Source organism: Triturus cristatus, chromosome 4_2 (genome assembly GCF_964204655.1).
Source record: "Triturus cristatus chromosome 4_2, aTriCri1.1, whole genome shotgun sequence".
NCBI classification, from domain to species: domain Eukaryota; kingdom Metazoa; phylum Chordata; class Amphibia; order Caudata; family Salamandridae; genus Triturus; species Triturus cristatus.
In genome coordinates, this window is record NC_140586.1 from 73869786 (window position 1) to 73877132 (window position 7347).

The window sequence follows — 7347 nt, forward strand, 5'->3', positions numbered from 1 at the left end:
GAATGTGTTTACCTTGCGTCAGTGAGCGTTCTTTCAGAACCGCCATCAGTACCGCATTCAAATTTTTCTCAACATTTGAAAAAAACGCATTTCAGTTGCAGTGTATAAATGTGATTTGTATGCAATAGGTACTGTGTCATCCTCATTGAACGTCAAGTAAGTGAAACCCACCGCCCCTGAAACTATACGTATCACCAGGTTTGTGGTGTTATCACACGTCAACAAGTATTTTGTTGCAAGCATTTCAGATTGTAAAGAATGTAGGATAGAGTTATGTTCCGGAAGCCAGCTGGCAGAAGAATATGTAGGTTGTATCAACGCATAAAACGGTTTGATACGCTGGGCATAATCAGGAATGTATGTCCTACCGAAACTCAAAAATCCCAGCAAAGACTGAAGTTTCTTTATTGTAGACGGTGGTCTCAATTGTTCACATTTCTCCAGGAAGTGGAGTGCTAACCCCTTACCTTCATTATTGAGCTCATAGCCTAAAAAGAGTACCGCCAAATGAGCGATGTGCGATTTAGCAAAATTGAACTTGTATCCCTAGTCGGCAAATGATAAAATGATCCTGTCGACTCGGATAAGATGCAGCTTAAATTCATCTTCCATCAGATAAATGTCATCAACGTACGAGAATGCATCTGGATCTAGGTCGTGCAACAAAGACACAACACGTGCCGCAAATGCCCCGGGGCTATTCTCATACCCCATAGGCAAACACGTAAATCTTTTCTGATTTCCGATGGCGGTAAATGCTGTCAAGTCACGACTCTGAGCAGGGAGATTATGACTGTAGAAACCACTGGAAATGTTCAGTGTAGTCTTGTATTTTTTACGAACAAGATTGTTCACCAGCGCAGAGTTGTGTGTGTTTTGCACTGCAAAAGTGCGGCAATGACTATTCAAATTTCGATAATCCAACACAATTCGATATGAACCGTCAGGCTTTAATACCGTAAAGAGAGGATTACTCATTGGTGATGTACATGATTCAATCACTCCTTGATACTCTAATTGTGTTAGAATGTCACAAACGTGAGCCTTAGCTTCGCGTCTGATTGGATATTGCGGTTTTGGCTGTGGCATAGATCGTAAAGGTGTGGCACAGATCGTAAAGGTATCTGATGAGCCGGTGAATGAATATCTCAGCCAACCTGATTACGGTACACCACCGGGGCAAGGGCCAAAGCACACTCAGCTGCGAAAGCCTCTGCATGCTCCTCAAGGATGTAACGCGAAAAATTCGAAAGTATCACGTCCTCCCCTCTAGAAGCGGCTAACACAAAGGGCAGAGGCCAATCTGCCTCCGCCAAAAAAATGTCATACAATGAGGTTAGATTCTCCCAGAAAACCGCCTTGATTGGACGCGGTATATCACCTTCAATTTGGAAAATAATCTCATTGTCAGGAGGACTGTCTGGCCCAAAGTAAAAAATAAACTTTCTGTGAGGATAAGAGTCCAAAAAACTAATACACAAGGGAAGAAGCGCTGCACCTTGAGCTCATTTAAAGATCGAGCTGAATCTAAGATGGCTGCCGGTATTGGAACTATGGAGCAGCAGGTTAGCACTCTAGAGTTTCTCAACAATTACGATGATCCAGGTGTTGGATCGTTGCCGCGGCGCACTTCACCGCGATGCTGAGGAGAAGAGGTAGCCTGGTAATGCGTTGCGAAGTTTAGTCAGAGAGAATACAACTTCGGCGCGTTACACAGAGTTTTCGAGTATCATACAGAACTGAGGACAGAAACAAAAAGTAAGACTGTTCTAGTTTATGTTGAGGCTTAGCAGCGCATTTACAAGTAGCGTTTAGGTTTACCAGTCATTCAATTTTTTATGAAGTAGCGGTCTTCAAGGACTAGCGAATTGTGTCGCTCATTCATGCGGCAAGCACGGAGAAGGAGCTGTAACTATTTTTTAGTGCGCTTTAGTTAAGTGTAAATAATGAGTAATTTTCAGTTGGTTACGAACCGCTTCTGACAACTCAGCACAGAAGTAAGAGCGGGTTGAATAGAATATACTAACATATCCCGATATCACGAGAGACTTCTTTTGGGTGAAGAGTTACACACAAATGAAAACAGGAAAAAGAGGAAGAATCGAGAGTAGCGAATATATGAAGAAACTACAACTCCAGAAGGCAGAATAGCGGTGTGAAATAGTAGATACTTACCATCCCAGAATCCAGTAGTGGCGCTCTTCCGAGTTTTAGTGGGTAAGGAGCCTGCAAGAGATAAAAGAATAATCAAAGGTAGATTAGAAGAAGATCAGTAATTAATACATTTAATTATTTAGTTGCAGCACTACGGAAGACATAACACAAACAAGACTAGTGAATAGAAGAGAAGCATTGGTCACTTTAGACAGGGTAGGTACACAGGAAAGGAATTCCCAATAACATAGTACAAGAGGGTATGAGACATAGGAAAATAACTAACGCCAAGAAATTGTTTTTTGTTTCTTCTTAGTTTATTTCACCTGTCCAGCCCACCAGAAGATTTAAGGGCGAGAACTCTGACGAAAGAAGAAGACGTAAAGTGACTGTCTCTTCTCTGTCCCATCCCCTTTCCCCCCATGGATTTCCTTGGCGTTTTGTTTACTTAAAGGAGAGCGAGCGCTGGGAGAGCTAGGAGAGGCCTTGGGAACTTGCGACATTCTGCTCCCGTGCGTGAGGGAAGAGCTCTTGATTTCTGACACTCACAGAGTCTATCCGGGGAGGCAACCCAGGTATCTGCTGTTTCTACTGTAATGAACATATCAGTTGCTGTCGCCTCCAGACAAGGACGCATGCCTCCCACACTATGGTAACCTCAGCCGCACTGTTGAGCAGAGTCACTGCCCATGTCCAGTCCAGGAGTCGCGTTCTCACCGTCTGAGGCATATCTCGCTGTTAAAGCAGCAACTTTTTTCTTCTGATACAGAGGTTTAAAATGACGCAGGTCATCTTGTTTGGTTTTAACGTCAAACTGTCGAGGTTGATCTCGTTCCTGTTGTGTGGTGGGACCTTTGCCACGATCCTGGCGCTCCCCACCACCGACGTGAGAGTCCGATGTGTCCTGTATAGAACGAGGGGAGGGCTGAGTAGGGACCTGAAATCTATCAGGAGTCTTAATTTTCGCAAGGGCGTGCAAGTCATAAGTACGCTCAGAAGACTCAGGTGTCGGTAAACCAGCACGTGAACCTTGCTTCTGCTGTTGCTGCCCCTGTTTCTTGTTCTTCCAGTTCTTTTTAGGAAAGAACAGGCGACTGTCTTTATCAGCCTGTGTCTTTTGAGTTTGAGATTGCATCTGCATTTGGGTAAAAGGCTTAACTCCCAGACTATATATAAGCCTTGGCAATAATCTTCAGTAATTTGCGTGGTTTGTCTGCGCCTGTGACAGCCTCCAAGCGGTTAGCCGCTTGTAAGCTTACAGCATCACCCTTGACATTGGCAAGGATCATATCAGCAACCCCGTTGAACACCCCCACCAGTCTCATCCCCAACTCCAGAGCCGCTTCGGCTCCGTGCTCATCTTGAACACGTTTGATCACAGAAGGGAGTACGGTCAAGGAGGGAGTGCCCAAACACTTTGTATATATACCGCCACAAACACTGTGCCCCAGTTGTTACAATCAGCCAATTCGGGAAATAAGTCTTAAGGCAAACTTATAGTTAGGATCCTGTGTTTTTCCACAGGAGTGGTATTCGGAAAAACTGCTTCAATTTGTGCAAATCTTTCAGCAAGCCAATGAGGAAACTCATCCTTATTCCGTGGATGCTTGCCCATCACTGAATTAACCATTAGAGGACTGATGGTCACACCCCCAGGACCAGCTGGTTGTGCAGCAACGCCAGGTGGTCCCACCTGAAAGTTGTGCGACATGAACTGTATAACAGCTCTATGCACACATACCAAGGATTTATGTAATACGTGGAGGTCTGCAATTGCAGGAGTCAAATAACGTGGGTGTGGGGTATACCCAGCCAAAACGGGTCATGTGGCCCCGTCTATCGACAAAGGGCCGAGACGGAACAGCATTATTGGGTGAGGAAGGGCGCCATTAAACCAAATTTGCTGTTGCTAATCTGTGAGCGGAACCTCAAGAGTACTATACGGTTTATATTCCCGCGGTGGCAGTATACTTGTGAAACAAATTGTCTGTCCCATCAACTGCTGGAAAGGTGACCTAAGAATATAACACCTCGAAGCGGAAAGCTGAATCTGCTTTCACAACAAATATAAGCGCGGCACACGCATCAGGTACTCCATACTGAGTCAAATATGCCCTGAGCGGCACGCGGTTAGGAGCCGTAATATCAACCGCCATAATGAATAACAAAGAACAACAACCTAAAGCGTGGCAGCACAATATCGGGTTAAGAATAAAGAAAAGGAACCTTTTAAAACTTCAAGCTTGAAAGAACCTATAAAACATCAATATAGGAGGTTACACCATCACAGCTGTCTCCCGAAACAGAAGTGAGGGGTTTATGGAGAAGCACAAGCACTACTCAGGAGTCTCGCAGATAAGAACCAGACCAAACATTAGCGGCGCCATGTTGTGGGGATTCTGTACCTACACAGAACTGTGCGCAGGAAAACAGGACCTCAGTGTATAGGGGTGTACCAACCTATCACCTTAGTACCCAAAATCCCAAAACCGACTAGCTATAGTGTCTCATTCGTTCTCCTCCAAAAATCACAAAGCTACAAATGATGAGACAACCCAGAACACAACACTCCCGACTCTCTCAGGAATCGCGGTAGCAAGACATACCCTTCCGCTCGCTCCCTCGTACTTGTCCACAAGAAAAATTGGCAGAGTCACTGTAATAGTTAAAAATGTTTATTTTAACTATCGTGCTCTACACTACAGTATACGAGCCACTACCAGCAGCAAAATGCATCAACTCAAAACAATTAGCATCGTTACAATTCCATAGAGTACAAAGGGGGAAGTCATTATAGAAGGACAGTGCAAAAAGTACTATAAGGCCTAACCACCCTCCCCTTGACTGGAAGAAGTTTATTTATATAAAAGAAGATCTCTGGGCTTTGACAGAAGACCCCATACCTTAAAGCCTGGATGTAAGGTTCACATCATAGGAACAGCATAGCTCTTCTCCATGGAAAGGCTCTCTCCAAGTGTCTGTTAAAACAACATGCATCCCCGTAATATCAAAGCACAAGTCTCCAGCATTGCAGCTGTGTTTAGCATGTTATGTCTAGGTGCTAGGGACTGACTAGAACAGAATAACAACGGGCATTATTTATCGACCTTGCACAACGTGTTCAGACAAAACTTCAGGAACTCAGCAGAGAACGTGAAAAGCAGAGAGTTCTCATGTGAAAGGCATAAACAGTCTTGCAAAAATAAAGCCATGTAGTAAAGTGCGCAAAAGCAGCATCATGGCAGCAAAGCTTATGCTAACTTAGCAATGTCGCCAATGTCCCTAGGGGCCATATAACAGTGTGGTACAGAGTAGAAGGGCGTGGAGTGGCATAGTGTGGAGTATACATGGTGTGGTAACGCACTGCCATTATACACAACACATTTTCAATTGAAATGAACATTAAATGATGAAGAGGGCTGGCTGAAAGTACCTATAAGTAAATATACCATACATATGATATTAATAAAAATGTAAATTTCTTGTATTACGCCAAATATTGAAACTATTTTATTTATTTAGTGTGAACCTCACCTGCCGGTATCAGGGCACTCTATATTATACAACAGGTTAGAATACAGTATGGCATCATAAAAAATTAGGTTTGCAGTGTCCAGGACAAGAGAAACAATTAAAAGTGGAGTAAAGGTGGGCTTTTAAGATATCCTGATAGAAAATGTTAGGATGCTAGAATTAACGAAACAGCTGGAGGTGGTAGTAATAAGCCTGATTTGCATTTAAAAAAATCACCTAGCATTATGTGCTGTGTATACAATTAGCTTATTGCATTTAGCTGAGAGGAACATATAAAACCATGGTAATTTATAGAGTGCAAGTGTATCTAGGAAGCAGTGGTAGACTGTACAAGTATGAGAAATTAGGAAACGAATCAGGTTTGTGTATTAGTGGAAATGTAGCTCTTTTTTTATGAACATACAGACTCAAATAGATATAAAGTTCCTGCCAATGGTTGAGCAAGTGCTCTTTGACAGGTTCAGTCTTGGGTCTTGTTTGAACTTCAAAACGAATGTTGGGCCAGTTGCAGTGCAAAATTGTCATGGCAGTCTATGTGGCGTCTGGGAAGCTAGTCTCCATCCAAGTGAAGAAAGTTAATGGCTTGGATGCTCTGACTCTGGGAAGTACGGTTAAACTCTATTTACCAGGGAGAGCTGTTAAAAAAAATGTTGTTTGGATGTCTTTGAAATGGGCCCATGAAATAACAGCTATCAATCAAAAGTGAAACCAAGCAATTTATCCTCTGTGAAAATCAATGTTCAAGCATCACATATCTGAATATTTGAAATCTTAAAGTTTAGCCGAACTCAAGTATCTATGCCTTAAAACATGGTTTTCACTCAGCACTGCATCAAAACACATCTTTTCTTGCAAGTGAGTCCCAAGCCTTTCGTTTTCTAAGTTCATATTTCTCATATCTAACTCTGGGCATACTCTGTGCCCATTGAGTTCTCTTCTGCCTGAATTATTGGTTGACATGGGATGACACTGACAGTATTATTCAGATTCAAATGGTTTTTCTTCAGGGGATGAATACGCAGTACTATGTGTGTATGGAGTCAGCAACAGCTCACAACAGTCTCACCACCATCCTCAAAAGAAATATGTACGAATTGTTAATCAAAAGAGCTTTAGATTTGATTCAGATGGACCATAAAAATATTGTTTCCCACTGCTGTCCGCTGTTGAAATCCCATCGCTCTGTCTTCTATGTAAAGTTCAAGCAATCTGTCCACCATTAGGTCCATGAATGTGGAATAGAATTCCATCTGCAGACCATTGTTATCTAGCTAACTGCCACTATTTCAGTTCTGGATAACTCCCACAAGTTCTTCTATCACCAATGAGGCCTCTAACGTCTTCCCTATGTTCCCGCATAAGCCTACACAAGTCTAAGTAGTCAATCAGCTCTATTATCCATGTGAGTTTAGGCTGGGGCATCTGAAAATGCAATTCTTTATTATTATATTAAAGGGAGTCCGGATGAACAGTTACTTACCTTTGTTAGCGCTTTTACTCATGGATACCCCCATTTGACTGCAGATTCCACACCTTTAGGATATCTCAAGATGCCAGACTGCACCCAGAGATTTTTGCCCGTGCGCCAGTATGTGGAGTCATGCGACTCCGCGGTGGCTCAGTACTGCCCTGAAAGAGATGAGTGGAGCTGCATATAAG

The 7347-nt window shown here is 43.1% G+C and overlaps 1 long non-coding RNA gene across 1 annotated transcript in view; it reads right to left on the minus strand.

Moving 5' to 3' along the window:
- Window positions 1–2303, minus strand: part of LOC146833015 (uncharacterized) — a 23998-nt gene extending 21695 nt beyond the window's left edge. The window contains exon 1 of the long non-coding RNA XR_014960488.1: window positions 2176–2303. This is a non-coding gene — a long non-coding RNA (uncharacterized LOC146833015). The remainder of the gene's footprint in view (window positions 1–2175) is intronic.
- Between the last annotated feature and the right edge of the window lie 5044 nt (window positions 2304–7347).